This window comes from Cherax quadricarinatus, chromosome 40 (genome assembly GCF_038502225.1).
Source record: "Cherax quadricarinatus isolate ZL_2023a chromosome 40, ASM3850222v1, whole genome shotgun sequence".
Taxonomy (NCBI): domain Eukaryota; kingdom Metazoa; phylum Arthropoda; class Malacostraca; order Decapoda; family Parastacidae; genus Cherax; species Cherax quadricarinatus.
In genome coordinates, this window is record NC_091331.1 from 27,412,300 (window position 1) to 27,432,295 (window position 19,996).

The following is a 19,996-nucleotide window of genomic DNA, read 5'->3' on the forward strand; positions in this document are numbered from 1 at the left end:
TCAAAGATCTTGCTTATATTAGCAGCACCAGCAACAAAGTTCGTTGCATTATCTGAAATCATCAGTCTGGGACATGCCCTTCTGGCTGCAAACCTTCTGAATAATTTGATAAAGGCTTCAGCAGACATGTCAGTGGCTACTTCTAGATGTACTGCTCTAGTTGTAGCACAAGTGAACAAACAGATGTACACCTTGATAGGAACTTTGTCAACTGTTTTGGTTAAAATTATTGGTCCAGTGTAATCTACACCTGTCACCTCAAATGGAGTGACATGACAAACTCTTTCAGAGGGATATGGAGGTGGACCTGGATACTGACACACTCGCATATCGTAGTGACGACAAGTAATACAGTCCTTTATTTGTTTTTTCACACTTTGTCGACCTTGAGGTATCCAGTAGGATTGTCGTATATGACAAAGTGTGTCAGCTACCCCACCATGTAACACGTTACTGTGGGCGTTTTGCACAGTCAGTTTTGTTAGCCAATGATTCTTGGGGATCAATATTGGATGTATGGCTTCTTTAGGTAGTGAAGAATTATGAATTCTTCCTCGACATCTTATAATCTTTTCTGAGTCGAGATAAAGTCCTAAAGAATTAATCATGACAGGTTTCTTTGGGGATTTATCTTGTGTTTCCAGAAATTTATATTCTGTAGAGAAAACATCTTTCTGTATTAGTTTCACCCAGTATTTAATGGGTTCAAGATATTCATAATCAGGTTTTATTCCTTTAATGAATTTAAAGACAAGAGCTGTAACTCTTAAGAGTTTACCCAAAGATGAGTATTTAGATCCATCAATGACTATTTCTGTTGTGTCTGCAGTATTTACACAACTTATTTCTGCTGTGTTCAAGCAGACTGTTTCTTCTGGCATAATGTGAGCTTTTTGCTGAGGCCAGTTATTTTCATTAGAGAGCCAGTTCGGTCCGTGGAGCCATAATTTATTATCCACAAATTTCTTAAGTGGGACACCACGTGACAACATGTCAGCTGGATTCTCTTGGGTAGAGACGTGGAGAAAGAGATAATCTCTCTGCATCTCTTTTATTTCTGCTACTCTGTTCTGTACATAGACCAAGTTACTCTTATTATTTCTTAACCACTGGAGAACTGCTTCATTATCACTCCAGATCACGGTTTTTTTCAATATTGAGATGATCAAGTACTTTGTTGAGATAGACAGCTAATTTTGTACCTACATAGAGTGCTGTCAGTTCCAATTGTGGTACTGTTCTGACCTTCAAGGTTGCTACCCTGGCCTTTGAAGTAATTAGTGTACTTCCTTCAGCATTACTCATGTAAGCTACAGCGTCATAACCTCTGGTTGACGCATCACAGAACACATGTAATGTGTACATGTTTCCCTCTTGACCTATTTGTCTGGGAAATTTAATTTGATGAAGTTGATTAAACTCCCTGGATATTTCATCCCATGCTTGACTCATTTCTAGAGGCAAGTTCTCATCCCATCCAATTTTGAGCTTCCATGCATCTTGCATAAGCATTTTACCCTTTATGGTAATTGGTGAGACGAGTCCTAGAGGATCAAAACATTGTGATACCTCTGACAGTAAACTACGTTTAGTGAGTGTACTGCATGATTTATTGTTTATCTTTTTGAGACTCAAAGTATCTTCCTGTGTGTTCCAATTAAGTCCCAGCATATTGTTGCAATCAGGAATTTCAGCTTCAGGGAAATCTTTGATAAGTTCCCTTAATTGCTTTGAATTTGTATTGTGCACATCCTTAGAGGCATATTTGCTTCTTTCATCTCCTTGTTAGCTTCTCTGTATAAGGATTTCAAATCCACCTCTTTATTCACAGTACCTTGAAGATTGTCCACATAGAAACTTTTCTTTAGGATTTCTTTGAAGGGACTTTCAGATTTCTTCAAATGTGTATTTAGAGTAGCTTCTAGTAAGAATGGAGAGGATGTTGCACCAAATAATACTGATTTGAAACGATAAGTTTTCACAGGACTTTGAGGATCATGTGGATTTTCAGGCCACAAGAATCGAGTATAATCTCTATCTATTTCTTGTAGTCCTACTCTTAAGAAAGCTTTGGAAATATCAGCCGTGTAGGCATATGGGTTTGTTCGAAATTTCAAAAGCACGTCTCCAAGCTTCTCAGTTAGTGAGGGTCCGGTCATCAGACAGTCATTAAGACTTGCTACATCTTTATTTGCACGTGCGCTGCAATTATATACAACACGTAGTGGAGTGGTTTCAGAATCTTTTCTGACTCCATGGTGCGGGAGATAATGAGCGTCTGTCTTCAACTTATCTTCGACTATTTCCCCAATGAATTTATTGTCCAACTGTTCTTGTATGATATTATCATAGACAGTCAGTAGCTCTGGATTCTTCCTGAGCTCATGTATTTGTGCTTTCATTTGTCCGAAAGCCATGCGATAATTGCTAGGCAGATGTGGTGGATTTAATTTCCATAGTAACCTAACCCAATACTGTCCATCTTTGTATTTGACAGTGTCCAAATATTGGTTATAAGTCTGAGTCTCTTGTGGGCTTGGTTTATTTACATCAATACCTATCGCATCTAAATCCCACAACTTATTAATTGGTTCATTCATTTCTTCCAGTAATGATAATTTTTGCTGTGGTACATGATCAGCGGTTATTCTCGTAACTAGTATATTTTCCACTGAATCAATATCAGCTTCTTTCCCACTTTGAGAGGGAATGGGACCACATATCATGTGGCCTCCTGCTGTTTTCAGCAAGTGAACATCATGTTTACTTACTATATTTTGCACAAAACAGTGATAATAATCACTTCCAATGATTAAATCAATTGGACTAATTGTGTCCGTCTGTATGTCAGGACAGGCTAACTTGACCTTAGCTGCTTTCAGTGCTTCAACTGTTTCTTTTAATCGCTGGATCTGCACAGTCTTAGGCAAATCATCTACTACCACAGCTTCTACTGTCTTTTTCCTGTTTCCTAGACCAACAGTGATTCTGACTAGGTCATATGTCTGTTTACCAGAATTGTGGAAAAAACCAGCTATATCTGACTGTATTTTGGCATAGGGTTGTTTATTCAGTTTCTGTAACACTGTTCGTCTTATGAAGGACCTTTGTGAGCCTTGATCAAATAGTTTTAGCACATTGGTTTTGTGTAATTTATTAGATAACTCAACTCGAGCTATCGGGAGAGCAGTTGCTTTAAACTTATCTCTCACATTTAATGCTGTTGCTTGCTGACTTCCTGATTCTGTGGAAGTCTTCTGCTGTTCAGCAAAAGTATTTGGGCATAATGCTGTATGATGCATACCCTTGCATTTAAAACACTTCTTCAGTGAGCATTTACCTCCCTTGTGTTCACCTAAACACTTGATGCACCTTTTCAGCTGGTGAACACGTTGTTTATGTGCCTCCATTGATGTGTATTGAATACAATACTGTGCCCAATGTGTTCCATCACAAAGTACACATTTTGGAGTACGTTTATGTATGACAGTCTGTTTACTGTTTTGTATTCACAGCTTGATAAATGCCTTTATAGGATTTCCCATTCTGTGGTTTAGTGGGAGTAGGTATACTCTTTTTATACTGAGTTGAAGGTTTATTATCCACTGGATTTGTGGATTTTTCATCTTGTCTCGTTGCTTGCATGCATGAAACTATTGTTTGTAAACCATTGCTAATTTCTTCACAAGTGAAATAGCGTTTATTGAACATAATATTTAATCGTTCAATAGTTTGTGGTGACAACTTATCTTGTACAATACCACTGATAAACCAATCACATTGTCTTAGGTCATATTTAGCATCTAGAGATCTGAGACTATTGTCTAATGTGATTCTAAATGCCTGTAAGTCTGAAAAACAATGTTTGGGTGGCTTCAAGCTTGATATTAAGACTGCATGTCTAACTCTGGCCTTGTCAGCATCAAAGTAATTGTATCCTAAGACATGTAAAGCTATTTGATAATTGCCTTTAACCACCGGAAATGACTTAATTAGTTCATAGGGTTCTCCCTTCACAAGACATTTAAGATAATTGAACTTAGCAATCTCATCTATGTCAGTTCGTGAATTTACTATGGATTGAAAACCACTAATGAATTCTTCATAATTATGACCTTGGAAAATAGGTAATGACAATGTATGTAAGCTTGGTAATGGGACACTTGTTGTTGTTACAGGTGTAACAGGTGTTTGACCACTAGTTACAGTAGGTCTCTGTGACAGAGTTTTGCGGCAGATAGTCTGTACTTCTGTCCACCTTAATTGTTGATTACTAAAAGTATCCAAAACATTTTTAATTTCATCCTCAGATGGGTCTGATTCAAGAAATTTATTTTCATAATGTGTATAGTCTGAATTAATTATTTCCAGACGTTGTGTAAGTAATTCAAATTTGACCTCAAGATCATCATAATCTATGTTTGTATCTTGAGTTAATTCTATACAGACTGAAATTAAATTTTCTAATTGTGTAATCTTAGTCTGTAAAGACTGAAACTGAGTTTTCAAACAAGCCATTTTAATGGTATACTGAAAGTTCCAGCACCACACTTAGAGTGTTTAAAAACACTGTCCTGCTATAAACAGCTGAGTTTTTGTTGTGCTTAAGTCAGCAGTAATCGAGTCAGACACTACTGACCCACTAAGCTTAACCTCAGGGTCAATGACCATGAAGGGTACAGGGTACATATGGCTGGTGTTTATGGCTTGAGTTTGCTGTGTCAGCCTGACAACGATGAATAATCGTAAATAACGTTATACACTTCATTCACTATACACTATAAATGTCACTGTATAACTGTAAATCACACGTGAATATTACTTACACATATATAAATGTCACTGTTAATATGTACTTGAAAGCTTACACTTTATATATAACATATATATAATATAACAGGTATATCTATAAGAAAGAAACTTTAACACAATCTTGTCTCTTAATTTCTGTTTATAAACATTATAAACACTATGTGTATATACACTCAGACAAACTGAACATCAGTTGGGTTGTTGTCTTAGTCAGCACTTCGAGTTTGGAGCAGTGGATGCCGGGTGCCATCCCCCGTTTTCTTGTTGGGTGAGTCACTCAGCTCCTGTTTTCTTTGGGTGAATGCTGGGAGAGTGCCCGTTTTCTTTTGGCTGCCCATTCTCTGTGATTGAGTTTGGAGGGACTCATTTATACTGATTTATATTGTAAAACACTAGTTTTACAGCTTTTTTCGAAGGACCTTGGCTCGTAGGTTATTTGTACACTGTAGGACAACGTATTTGGACCACAGTGTGGCCTTTATCCGGTTCGAAGGACCAAAATGTTGAGAAATGGTATTACCAGCTAAGTTTAAAGAGTTTGTACTTAACTTAGAAAGACAGCTCATCGCCTGCACAGCCGCCCCTGCAGACGAGGTCTTGAGAAGCTGCCGAAGTCATATCTCAACGGGCTGTAAATGAGTTATAATTTGTAAGATTATAAATTACCCCTAGGGGGTGTTATGTCAGCATATTTCATTCACTGATTGCTGACAAACTTACTTGTGTGGACTCAAAAGTGCGCCCCTTACTGCCGACTATAGGTTGATTACAAACTCCTTGCAACTCAAGAACTGCGCAGTCCCCCGTACTACAAGAAATTCGTAACCTACCTTGCTCTTGTAGCATGAGCTATGGTGTTCTTCACACCTACGACAGATATCGGTGACTTGATAGAAGCTGAAGTGTCCTTGGATGTCCACATCTTCCATAGTCTAGGAAACGCACACTGGTACACTATGTTCCACAAGATTTGTCTTTATTGTTCACAATCTTATCACTAAAGAAGCTGATCACACTTCTCTTAAGTGTTTATTGTGTTTTATGAGACACTTTGTTCACACTAACGCACAGATCAGTGTTCTTTGCTGTTTATCCTGGCGTCAGTGTCACTCTCAGTAGAGTCAAAAGTAATCTGAAGACGCCACAGCGCCCCACGCCGTCACTGCCCCCAGCACAAAGGAAAAGCTGACCTAGTACCTTTGCTTCCTTGCCACTTCCTCGATGAAGCAAAGCAGAATGTTTAAATCTTGCTGTCTTAAGCATAGACAACAATGTCCACTATCTTTACTATGGTAATAAAGTGGGAGCAGGATTTTCCTTAATTGTCCTGCTAAGGTAAGAGATGTACTGTCTCTTATTAAACTACACTCTGCAACACTGGTGCAAGGTGCAAGGAGCAGCGGTCGCTTGACCAAGTCGCATACTCGTACTGCATCTGCGATCAATTACTCACTGTAGCAGTAAACAAGATATTTGCCCCTTCAGAGAGGGCTGGGCCCCTCAGGGCTGAAAGGGGCTGAAGGGGGCTGATACCCCCCTCCTGGAGAAAATTTCTCCACAGGTGTCAGGCTGGAGAGGAGAGTGTTGTGGGCAGTGTCAGACTTTAGGGGAAAGTGTTGTGGGCAGTGTCAGGCGGGAGGAGAGTGTTGTGGGCAGTGTCAGACGGGAGGGGAGTGTGTTGTGGGCAGTGTCAGGCGGGAGGGGTGTTGTGGGCAGTGTCAGGCGGGAGGGGAGAGTGTTGTGGGCAGTGTAAGGCGGGAAGGGAGAGTGTTGTGGGCAGTGTCAGGCTGGAGGGGAGAGTGTTGTGGGCAGTGTCAGTCTGGAGGGAGGAGTGCTGTAGACAGTGTCAGACTGGAGGGAGGAGTGCTGTAGACAGTGTCGGGCTGGAGGGAGGAGTGCTGTGGACTTCGTCAGGCTGGAGGGAGGAGTGCTGTGGACGGTGTCAGGCTGGAGGGAGGAGTGCTGTGGGCGGTGTCAGGCTGGAGGGAGGAGTGCTGTGGACGGTGTCAGGCTGGAGGGAGGAGTGCTGTGGACGGTGTCAGGTTGGAGGGAGGAGTGCTGTGGACAGTGTCAGGCTGGAGGGATGAGTACAGTGGACGGTGTCAGGCTAGAGAGATGAGTACAGTGGACGGTGTCAGGCTGGAGAGAGGAGTGCTTTGGACGGTGTCAGGCTGGAGGGAGGAGTGCTGTGGACGGTGTCAGGCTGGAGGGAGGAGTGCTGTGGACGGTGTCAGTCTGGAGGGAGGAGTGCTTTGGACGGTGTCAGGCTGGAGAGAGGAGTGCTTTGGACGGTGTCAGGCTGGAGGGAGGAGTGCTGTGGATGGTGTCAGGCTGGAGGGAGGAGTGCTGTGGATGGTGTCAGGTTGGAGGGAGGAGTGCTGTGGGCGGCGTCAAGCCGGAGGGGGGAGCGCTGCGAGCGGCATCAGGCCGGAGGGGGGGATCGCTGTGGGCGGTGTCAGGCCGGAGGGGTGGAGCGCTGTGGGCGGCGTCACGCCGAAGGGGGGATCGCTGTGGGCGATGTCGGGCCGGAGGGGAGTGTGTTGTGGGCAGTGATAGGCTGGAGAGGAGAGTGTTGTGGGCAGTGTCAGGCTGGAGAGGAGAGTGTTGTGGCAATGTTGTGGGCAGTGTCAGGCTGGAGGGGAGAGTGTTGTGGGCAGTGTCAGGCTGGAGAGGAGAGTGGATGTGGGCAGTGTCAGGCTGGAGAGGAGTGTTGTGGGCAGTGTCAGGCTGGAGAGGAGTGTTGTGGGCAGTGTCAGGCTGGAGGGGAGAGTGTTGTGGGCAGTGTCAGGCGGAAGGGGAGAGTGTTGTGGCAGTGTCAGGATGGAGGGGAGAGTGTTGTGGACAGTGTCAGACGGGAGGGGGATGTGTTGTGGGCAGTGTCAGACTGGAGGGGAGTGTTGTGGGCAGTGTCAGGCTGGAGAGGATAGTGTTGTGGGCAGTGTCAGGCGGGAGGGGAGTGTGTTGTGGGCAGTGTCAGGCTGGAGAGGAGAGTGTTGTGGGCAGTGTCAGGCTGGAGGGGAGTGTTGTGGGCAGTGTCAGGCTCTAGGGGAGAGTGTTGTGGGCAGTGTCAGGCTGGAGAGGAGTGTTGTGGGCAGTGTCAGGCTGGAGAGGAGAGTGTTGTGGGCAGTGTCAGGCTGGAGAGGAGAGTGTTGTGGGCAGTGTCAGGCTGGAGGGGAGAGCGTTGTGGGCAGTGTCTGGCTGGATGGGAGAGTGTTGTGGGCAGTGTCAGGCTGGAGGGGAGAGTGTTGTGGGCAGTGTCAGGCTGGAGAGGATAGTGTTGTGGGCAGTGTCAGGCGGAAGGGGAGTGTGTTGTGGGCAGTGTCAGGCTGGAGGTGAGTGTGTTGTGGGCAGTGTCAGACGGGAGGGGAGTGTTGTGGGCAGTGTCACACAGGAGGAGAGTGTTGTGGGCAGTACCAGACGGGAGGGGAGTGTGTTGGGGCAGTGTCAGACGGGAGGGGAAAGTGTTGTGGGCAGTGTCAGGCTGGAGAGGAGAGTGTTGTGGGCAGTGTCAAGCGGGAGGGGAGTGTGTTGTGGGCAGTATCTGGCTGGAGCGGAAAGTGTTGTGGGCAGTGTCAGGCGGGAGGGGAGTGTGTTGTGGGCAGTGTCAGGCTGGAGAGGAGAGTGTTGTGGGCAGTGTCAGACGGGAGGGGAGAGTGTTGTGGGCAGTGCCAGACGGGAGGGGAGAGTGTTGTGGGCAGTGTCAGGCGGGAGGCGAGTGTGTTGTGGGCAGTGTCAGGCTGGAGAGGAGAGTGTTGTGGGCAGTGTCAGACGGGAGGGGAGTGTGTTGTGGGCAGTGTCAGACGGGAGGGGAGAGTGTTGTGGGCAGTGTCAGGCTGTAGAGGAGAGTTTTGTGGGCAGTGTCAGTCGGGAGCGGAGAGTGTTGTGGGCAGTGTCAGGCGGGAGGGGAGTGTGTTGTGGGCAATGTCAGAGGGGAGATGAGAGTGTTGTGGGCAGTGTCAGACGGGAGGGGAGTGTGTTGTTGGCAGTTTCAGGCGGGAGGGGAGTGTTGTGGGCAGTGTCAGGCGGGAGGGGAGAGTGTTGTGGGCAGTGACAGACGGGAGGGGAGTGTTGTGGGCAGCGTCAGTCGGGAGGGGAGAGTGTTGCGGGCAGTGTCAGACGGGAGGGGAGTGTTGTGGGCAGTGTCAGGCTGGAGGGGAGGGTGTTGTGGGCAGTGTCAGGCTGGAGAGGAGAGTTTTGTGGGCAGTGTCAGGCTGGAGGGGAGTGTTGTGGGCAGTGTCAGGCTGGAGAGGAGAGTAAATCAATGGTTCAGAGAACCGACACGTTGATAAATTATACACATGTGCAACTCTTGAGTTGCACATGTGTCTAATTTGTCAACTGGAGAGAGAGTGTTGTTGGCAGTGTCAGGCTGGAGGGGAGTGTTGTGGGCAGTGTCAGGCTGGAGAGTGTTGTGGGCAGTGTCAGGCTGGAGAGTGTTGTGGGCAGTGTCAGGCTGGAGAGTGTTGTGGGCAGTGTCAGGCTGGAGGGGAGTGTTGTGGGAAGTGTCAGGCTGGAGGGGAGTTTTGTGGGAAGTGTCAGGCTGGAGGGGAGTGTTGTGGGCAGTGTCAGGCTGCAGAGGAGAGTGTTGTGGGCAGTGTCAGGCTGGAGGGGAGTGTTGTGGGCAGTGTCAGGCTGGAGGGGAGAGTGTTGTGGGCAGTGTCAGGCTAGAGGGGAGAGTGTTGTGAGCAGTGTCAGGCGGGAGATGAGTGTTGCGGGCAGTGTCAGACGGGAGGGGAGTGTTGTGGGCAGTGTCAGGCTGGAGGGGAGAGTGTTATGGTCAGTGTCAGGCGGGAGGGGAGTGTTGTGGGCAGTTTCAGGCTGGAGGGGAGAGTGTTTTGGGCAGTGTCAGGCTGGAAGGGAGTGTTGTGGGCAGTGTCAGGCTGGAGGGGAGAGTGTTGTGGGCAGTGTCAGGCTGGAGGGTAGTGTTGTGGGCAGTGTCAGGCTGGAGAGGAGAGTGTTGTGGGCGGTGTCAGACTGGAAGGGTGTGTTTTGGGCAATGTCAGGCTGGAGGGGAGTGTTGTGGGCAGTGTCAGGCTGGAGAGGAGAGTGTTGTGGGCAGTGTTAGGCTGGAGGGGAGTGTTGTGGGCAGTGTCAGGCTGGAGAGGAGAGTGTTGTGGGCAGTGTCAGGCGGGAGGGGAGTGCTGTGGGCAGTGTCAGACGGGAGGGGAGAGTGTTGCGGGTAGTGTCAGACGGGAGGGGAGAGTGTTGAGTGGGATGAGGTGCGAGGGGTGTTTTTGAATAGGGTCATGTGTAATGGGGGTTAGACGAGGGGGATGAGTGGTGGGAGCGTTCATAAGAACATAAGAATGGAGGAACACTGCAGAAGGCCTACTGGCCCATACAAGGCAGGTCCTTATCAAAATAACCCCTACCCAAAGCTACCCAAGAATTTACTCCTGTACCCAGTGACACCAGTCAAACCCAGAATAGGAGGGAATAATGCGAGGAAGGAAGAGTGGATAGAGAAGTAGGAGAAGGGCGATGAGGAATTTAAGAGGGCGAAGAGATAGGAGGAGAGGGAAGGAGTAACATGACAAAGAGCGAGGAGGAGAGGGCTGCACTCTGCTATTCAAAACTATAATTACTACGACTATATTCTATAGAGGTACTGTGCATTAAGTATAACATCTTACCTAGGCAGAAATGAGGCCTCCTTGTATGTAGACGACCTTGAGATAAACTGCACAGGGTCTTCTCCTGAGGTGGCCTGTGGAAATAAATGGTATAAAATACCGACACAATGGCAATATAAACACAAATGCAGTATAATGTGATCCTTTATTGACTACGTTTCGCCCACACAGTGGGCTTTTTCAAGTCACAAACAGAACAGTTCTGTTTGTGACTTGAAAAAGCCCACTGTGTGGGCGAAACGTAGTCAATAAAGGATCACATTATACTGCATTTGTGTTTATATTGCCAGGTGGCCTGTCGCAGAATTCAGGGGACAGTGGATAGTATTGCTAAGTGGGCTGCCACTGACGGCTATCGGTTTTCTACTCGACAGACAAGTTCATTTCACCTGTTTCTTGTATGGTACTCCATGGTGTGGTGCGTCCTTGTGAGCAGCCGGTGATATTTTTGGAGGGATTTTTAACCATCACCTGACGTGGGCCTTTCACATTAAGAAGCACCTTAAAACTGTTTAGCGCATGCAGAGCAGGCACTAAACAGTCTTAAGGTGCTCTCCCACCGTATTTAGGGGATGGACCTATGAACAGTGATCTGCCTGTATGTGGCTTTGTGTCATTCCAGGCTGGAGTATGGTTCCAAGTCTGCTCCTCGGCCAGCTCTCTGCTGCACTTGCTGAACCTTGTGTATCACCTAAGGATCCGGCTGGACACGGTTGCATTCTGTATCTCGCCAGTTGGAGTTTCTGTTGAGTTTATCCCTGGATATCTACTGTGAGAAGCTTGGCTTGCGCTAACTGGTTTGAGTTTGGTGTATTGACGAGCTGGCTTCTGCTGTGGTCTCTGCGGAATGGAAAAGGGGAAGTCCTCTGCTCATCGTACGTGGTTTCCTGTACCATTGGGGGTTCAAATAACGACTTTTTTCCTGGGTTGTGGCCTCGATGCATTTATAAGGCTGGCCTCTCTCCTTGCTCAACTTTTAATGGTACCTAGGGTGCGTTGTAGATGAATGGTTCAAAGAACCGACATGTTAAATTAGACACATGTGCAACTCTTGGGTATCTTTATTGAGGAAACGTTTCGCCACACAGTGGCTTCATCAGTCCATACAAAGGAGAAACTTGAAGAACAGGAGGAGAATGAGGTAATCAGTCCCTCAGCCTTGAGTCGATGTGGTCAGTCCATCAATCTTGAATAGAATACGGCACAAGAGCAAGAGTGGTGTTGTCCTGGTTATGATTATTTCTGTTCACTCCGTTGTCTAAAATATCCAGGAGTGGTTAGTGTCTTTCATGTGTGGCACAAGGATGTGTAGTTCTGTTGGTGCCCTTAACATCAACGTGACCTGGGATATGAGCGGGCGGATACCGAGGGAAAGACTCGCTGTAGCAAGCCCACTCTCCAGTAGATTTTTTTTCTTTCGGTGACTGTAGGTCATATCCACAGATATGCCTTTGAAAAATGGCGAAACTTGGTGTATACCTGGGGAGGGTTTCGGGGGTCAACGCCCCCACGGCCGGTCTGAGACCAAGCCTCGTGGTAGATCAGGGTCTGATCAACCAGGCTGTTACTGCTGGCCGCACGTAAACCAACGTACGAACCATAGCCCGGCTGATCAGGTACTGACTTTAGGTACCTGTCCAGCGCCTTCTTGAAGACAGCCAGGAGTCTATTGGTAATCCTCCCTTATGTATGCCGGGAGGCAGTTGAACAGTCTTGGGCCCCTGACACTTAGAGTGGCGCCCCTACTTTTCACTGGGGGAATGCTGCATCTCCTGCCGAGTCTTTTGCTTTCGTAGGGAGTGATTTTCGTGTGCAAGTTTGGGACTAATCCCTCTAGGATTTTCCAAATGTATATTATGTATCTTTCTCGCCTGCGTTCCAGGGAATACAAATCATCCGTTCCAGTAATTTAGGTACTTTATCGTACTTGTGCCGTGAAAGTTCTCTGTACATTATCCAGGTCAACAGTTTCGCCTGCCTTGGAGGAGGCATTAGTGTACAGTAGTATTCAGCATAGAAAAAGCAATTTGAAGAGAATCATCATGGGTTTGGCGTCCCTGGTTTTGAAGGTTCTCATTCATCCTATCATTTTTTCTAGCAGATGTGGTAGATACAATGTTGTGGTCTTTGAAGGTGAGATCCTCTGACGTTATCACTCCCAGGTTCTTCACATTAGTTTTTCTCCCAAATTGTGTGGTTAGAATTTGTTTAATACCCTGATACAGTTTTAATTTCCTCAAGTTTTCCGTATCTGAGTAGATGAAATTTCTCTTCATTGAGCTTCATATTATTTTCTGCAGCCCATTTAAAGATTTGGTTGATGCCCGCTTGGAGTCTTGCAGTGTCTTCGATGGAGGACACTGTCATGGCAATTCGGGTGTCATCCACAAAGGAAGACAAGGAGCTATGACTTGCATCTCTGTCTGTGTCAGATATGAGGATGAGGAACAGGATGGGAGCGAGTAATGTGCCTTGTGGAACAGATCTTTTCACTGTAGCCGCCTTAGGCTTTACTCTGTTTACTATTATTCTTTGTGTTCTGTTTGTTAGGAAGTTATAGCTCCGTCTACCGACTTTTCCTATTATTCCTTTGTCACACATTTTGTGCGCTATTACACCGTGGTTGCACTTTTCGACGGTTTACTCAAAGTCTGTGCATACTACATCTGTATTTTGTTTGTCCTCTAAAGCATCCAGGACCTTGGCATAGTGGTACAGTAGCTGGGACAGGCAGGAGCGACCTGCTTTAAACCCGTGTTGCCCCGGGCTATGTAAATGATGGGTATCTAGGTGGTTGGCGATTTTGCTTCTTAGAACCCTTTCCAAGATTTTTATGATATGGGATGTTAGTGCTATCGGTCTGTAGTTCTTTACAACTGCTTTACTGCCACCTTTGTAAAGTGGGGCTATGGTTGTTGTTTTTAGTGACTGTGGTATGGCTCGTGTGTCCATGCTCCCTCTCCATAGAATGCTGAGGGCACGTGACAGGGACTTCTGGCAGTTCTTGATAAACACAGAGTTCCACGAGTCCAGGGCGGGGCAGAGTGCAAGGGCATGTCATTAATTGCCTTTTCGAAGTTTAGTGGTGTTAGGATAATATCAGAGATTTTTTAAATGACCAAATTTTGTATATCATAAAAAATCATTTAGATTGTCGACCCTTAGTCTGGTTAACGGCTCGATGAACACTGAGTCGTATCGGGACTTTAGTATGTCACTCATTTCCTTGCTGTCATGTGTGTAGATCCCGTCTCGTCTAAGCAAGGGTCCAATACTGGATGTTGTTTTCGTCTTAGATTTGGCACAAGTATGGTATGGCCTGCAGACGGAGACAGTTATACAGTGGACTCTTGTTTAGATATATAATTTGAGATATTTGTATATTGACATGTAGACGATTTAAAGAAGTAATAACTTCTGATAAGCTTATTGAAATCTGTCTTAGGGACCTCTGTATTAAATTAATATATATTTAGTCGAAGTTATGTAAATTTAACGTCATTTCATGTTTTTATCATCGTTATGGATTTGTTTATTTCCAGAATTTTGCGCAATTTATTGTGACATGTCTGATTCCTTTCTTAACATTTCAATACCACATACAGTATCAAACGTGGTACGTAATACGTATAAATGTAGAAAAAATGTATAAATTAAACTTGAGTGGAAGGTAGACAGCATTTCAAATATGCTAAATTTGCTCAGTGACTGGAACACACATGAACTTATACCTCACACTACAGTAAACGAACTCGCTAAAATTTACTTAAGTCCAGACAGATTCGTAAATGAATAGAGGCTGAAAACATTTTTCTAGTCCTAGTAACCCCAAACCAGGCAAGATGTAGGGAGCTTCCCAAGATAAACAACTTACATCCCGCTCAGGTCCATCTCCTTAGGCCAGTGGTTCCCAAACTGGGGGTAAATTACCCCCTGGGGGTAATTTAACCATTTTTGGGGGGTAATGGAGGGGTGACAGAAAAAAAGTTATGAATTCTGAAAATCAAGAAAACAATGCGGTACCCGGTATGAGGATTATTGTTAACTTTGTCTTAGTATATAAAGTTGTAAAGTAAACCTATTATAAGTAAGTAATAAAGTTAAACCAAATAACAATAAACATCAAAAACTAATATACAGTATTAGAAAAGAAGAAATATATAGCTAAGTGTGTGGAAACCCAAAAGTATTTTGACAAGTATGCTTCAGGACAAAAGTCACTCAGTAGCCCAGATCGACCTGTCCAGTATGCGTCACTCACTTCCTGAGGCTGCCTCTATTTCACACTGTCAGTTTATCTGTGAGCATCAGCCGAGGTAGACATAAGCTGGTATGTATGTGTACTGCCCTGTGCAGTATATAGTTAGTATTTACCCACTGTTACTGTGAATTTGTAGCTATTATTAATTTTATATATAATGTACGTGTGGTTCTTACGTTTTCAATGGTTTTGCTAGGATTAGCAGAGTATGCGAGGCTGTATACGTTCACGTTTAGCCATATATATCAATAATAACAACATTTTGTGAAAGGGGTAACATGCTTTATGTGGCATGTTAAATTGGGTAACAAGCTGAAAAAGTTTGGGAACCACTGCCTTAGGCAGACACGGCACACTGCACAAACTGCGCGGAACGTAAGCCAGACATTCGTCGTAACTCCTGCTCATTTAAAACATTCGGGGCTCTGATTAACCGGGCACAGCATATCAACGTCACAATAAAGTACGAGTTGCTGCTGCCATTTAGCATCACAGTCAAGAATCTCTCCAACGAGAAAACTGAAAACTTTGTTATAAACAGCTGGTTCTCAGTTTACTGTGTAGTCGGACTGCCAGCTTTCTCTGTTTGCCCTGGCCCAGTATGTTTATGTTTATCCAGTGACCCAAGAGTGGTTAGCGCGTCTGCATATGTGACATAAGGATGTGGTGTTTTGTTGGTGTCCCAGTAAATGATGGCGAGAAATGGATGCCGAGGTAAAGGCTGCTGAAGGTAACTCACTATTGCCTCACCAGACCTACCACCTCAAGGATATATCCACATATATATCCTTGAGGATATCACGGATATATCCTTGAAGATATATCCACAGATATGTCCTTGAGGATATATCCACAGATACATCCTTGAGGATATATCCACAGATACATCCTTGAGGATAAATCCACAGATATGTCCTTGAGGATATATCCACAGATATGTCTTTGAGGATGTATCCACAGATATATCCTTGAGGATGTATCCACAGGTATATGCTTGAGGATATATCCACAGAATTATCATTGAGGTGGTAGGCCTGATGAGCCCTGCAGACTATGAAAAAGTTATACAAGGATAGACAATATACAAAACTTGGGAGTTTGGCTTTCTTCCTTCAACGGGAGTCATCGCTTTGAGACAGATTTCTGTTGGCTGAGGATGAGGCACACATATCTCATCCATAGCCACAAGTTAGCATGTGCTCTTGTTTTCCCTGTGTAGCTTGTGATATGCCACTGAATGGGCAACGTACTTTAACAGTTTGTCCACATCTTAGTCCTTTCTGTCTACGTCATGATTTTTAAAATTACTGAGGTGTCTGTAGGGACCTCGGGTAAATTTTAGAATCTTTTGACATTAATAATTTAATGGGGGGTTTTGACTGATGTTGGTCACTTGAACTTTGTATGAGAGTATTTGTGCTGAGTGCTTGTTGGTTTCTTTTATTGTTTGTTAATCTCATCCTTGTTTTTATTGTTTTATATATTTTTATGGTTATGAACAATGAACGACTTAGGCAGTTACAGTGCTCCTTAAATACCACAACTACTCGTTACCATTCAGCCTTACCTCAGCGGTTACATCATTTTCCTCTGTGGAAAACAGTCAAGCCAGTTATCTAGATTTGTTTTCAGTCGTGATTATATTATGGATTTTTACACAAAAGTAATTAATGTTTTAGTGTAAGCTGAACTTCATAGTTAAAATCCATAGTTTTATTAAAATTACCATAAAACTTCAGTTTTTCATTTAATAATTTTTAATCAGTTTTATAGTGATTTAACATTTTTGAATTGGTGTTTCCTTGTTTACGTTCCAGATGAAAGAATTATTTTAAGAATAGTTCCCTTGTCGGTTTAGCGCTTTCTTTGATTATTATAATTTAAGAATGGTTTAACAAATTAGATAATGAGCGCTAGATTATTTCTGTAGTTGTGTTGTTTGATCTGCCTCATTCTTCTGCTTTCTCAGTATTTGATTAAAATTCATGATCCAGGGAGGAGCTTGAGTGATGACGAAGGAATTTATCTGAATATAGGACGTTTTTCACACAGTGAAGAGAGTGCCTGAAACAGGGTCTTGACCGTAAAGCAACTTAACCGGCGATCAGTGTGATGATGGGTACATAAAAATGCTCTGGTGCTGGCAGGCAGAAGAGAGAACTTCCTGAAGAGGAGGAAGAAATCTGCGAAGAGCAGCAACAGATATCCAGCGGAGCTGTTCCAAGTTCTTCCTTGGAACGGTGTTTGATAGATATAAAATCATTGGCAGTGAAGGGTGGATCGACACTATCACACTTTTAACAGTGAATTAAATCATTTATTAATTATTGCTTACTGTCTGGTTGTGCAGTTTATTAATTAGCCTGAATCCACTAGACATAAAGTATTAGCTAATAACCCTGACCCTGATAATAGAATATGTTTACTCGCTTAACTAATGAATAAATTTATTTTGTAATATAGTTTTTTAATTATCCTTCTGGACCAAATAAACTGTACCTACTCATGTTTAATTTCTCTTTAATTCTAATTGAGTGTTGGTTACTTTTTGTCAGTAAACAGGTGTTCCCTATTAACCAGGCTGTTGGTGCTGGAATGCAATAAATTATAGGTCTGTCTGGGATCCAGTAGGTAGAGCTAAACATTCTGTATCATAACATCACTGATATTCAGGAAAAGTTTTAAATGTTTAATTTTTATCTGAAGGTTAATCTGACAAGAGTTTTGCTGCTCTAATCCAGTGAATCGCTGATCTTTTCTCAGGTGATGCAAGCGGAACTCCTTATTGTCTCTGTGGTTATAAGAAAATAACATACTCTTTCCCTTCAAAGGTAATATAAGGTTGCCCGTCACATTGAAATTCCGTATATCCGTCACCTCTCCGCACCTGGTCTGAGAGAGCAACTTAGGAAGCGCCTATTTGTCGATGTAATAAGACAATATAAATTACACAAATAACCTGTACGTTGGAGACAAACTTATGACGGCGTTTCTTTCCAACCTGGATCATTAACTTGTCACACACAGGTGGGAAGAGGAGGTAGTATAAATATGGTAATGGACATTGGTGTGATTTCATTGCTTATCATGTAGTATAAATATGTATATATACTGGCTCCCTTCCCTTCGTAATTGTTCCAGTTACGGTATTGTACCTTTTTATTCTACAATATAATGTTATCCTCTCAGAAGCAACATACTAAGGAATGCCTAATGTCTAGCCTAGAGAGTTTTGTTGACCCTGAACCTGAGGAGACAGTCGAAAGAGAAGCTACGGCAACTTCACCTACAACAAGGTGTAGGTGTAGGGTCAAGTTTCAGTTTTTCATTCTTGGTCCCTGCTAGTGATGGAGAGCCAGTTGACCCCATCACTAGCCTACCGCTCCTGAACGTGAATGGCTGACACGCATAAACAAAATTTCAAGTGGTAATTTTTTTTCCTGACCCTCGCTGGTTTATAACCTTCGCATATTTCATCTTTAACATATCCTGCCCTGCAGCGTAATAACCCTTGTGGGTTTAGCGCTTAGATTTGCAATGATTTTAACTGGTACTGTAAAAAGAGTTTTATAGTTGTCTTCCTTAAAATATTTATGATTGACCAGCCTTGTTCTGGTATTTTTGATATGGCAGCTGTTGCCGTTACTTATGAGGCAACTCATAAGATAATATAAAGCTCCTGTAGACAAAAGTACACCCAAAAGTAAAGGCAACCCTGGAAGTACGAGTCCTTCTGTTGCTCCGCCACAGAAGAATTAATCTGATTCTTCTCAGAACTGCACTCAACCAGCCACTTAGTCACCTGCGGAGGGTTCTAGGATGTCCAAGACAAAAACTGAAGAGACACCTAGGAGGGGTAAGGGAAGAGCAGTTCTCCCGTGTACTTGTTGCAAGAAGAAAGTACACACAAGAGACCATTGCTTCTCTCGAGAAAGGTATAACAGACAGGATAGAATGCCTGTTACTGCGGTGTCTACGCACCCTCTTGACTACGGACGAAACCAAGGTACCAACAGTGATCTCATCAGAGACAGTCACCTCCCGGGTTTCTCCGACAAGCATAGATCCCTCAAGAACCTCGGCAAATGTATACTCAATATACGGATTCTTTGGGAAATCAAGAATACTTCCCAGGACCTCAAAACTGATTTTTTCTCATGCAACAGGTTCACGGGAACGATTTAATTCTTATCAGAATATATCTGAGCATGGCAGATGATTACCGGGGGTTAAGAGGCATGTAAATTTCCCCGTCTTCTAATAACATGTTTATTTTTCAATTATAATCTACCTTGTCCATAATTACTATCGCATTTGATTATCTGTTTCGTAAGGTGAAGTGTAGGATCCGAGACTTCACCTTACGAAACAAAGCAAATGCGATAGTAATTATGGACAAGGTAGATTATCGTGGAAAAATGAACATGTTATTAGAAGACGGAGGAACTTAGGTGCCCCTTAAACTGTCTGAGGAAGGTGCAGTCGGCTGCGAGATACATCCAACTAAAAATGCTGGACTCGATTAATGTCAAGGAAATTGTTTTCGTAACACAGGTGTATTTTAAGCATTATTTTTGGACAGTATATTACTTGTCAGAGAAAACGTAAATGGAAAAAGATGCAATTTTACGTCTCTGTAGAAGGAATATTGTGTATGTGACAGAACTCCAACTTCATGATAGATCTCCCAGATGTAACCTGTGTTATGGGCTTCCAGATTGGAGCCAAGGAGCCGGCGAGGCCTCTTTACTTGTCACTACTATGCATCCTTGCCTGTTTAAAGATGCTTTACATCTTTTGTGTTTCATGTGTGTGATGACGTTTCTGTTGCCTGTCTTTCACCTACATCAACTTTCTTAGAAGATTCTTAAAACTTCCCTCAGATCAAGTGTTCCTGCGTTGCTTGTGTGTTAGTTCAGGGTTGTTTTTAATCTTGTGTGGACATGGTGCTGTCATTACTGTCATCTCCAGGCTGTTTATTCACTTCTGAAATTTTTTCTTTGTGTTGTATATACTTACACATGCCTGGTAGTGAGTCTTGATGTCTACTGGCGTTCTTGTGGGTTTTACTTCACAAGGATCATATGTAAGATTTTTTAAATTCATTGTGGATGGTTGCAGGATGTTTGTCTTGATACCTTTCTGTCAAGAGCTTTTCCCCAGATCTGTGTTGTCGGTTATCTGTGCATTGTCACAATCAAGTCCCATGGTAATTACACTGTCTTGCATTGCAAGTGAGAGTTTGCATGTCCACCTTAGATGTTTGATAGTAATTATTGTTGTTCCATGT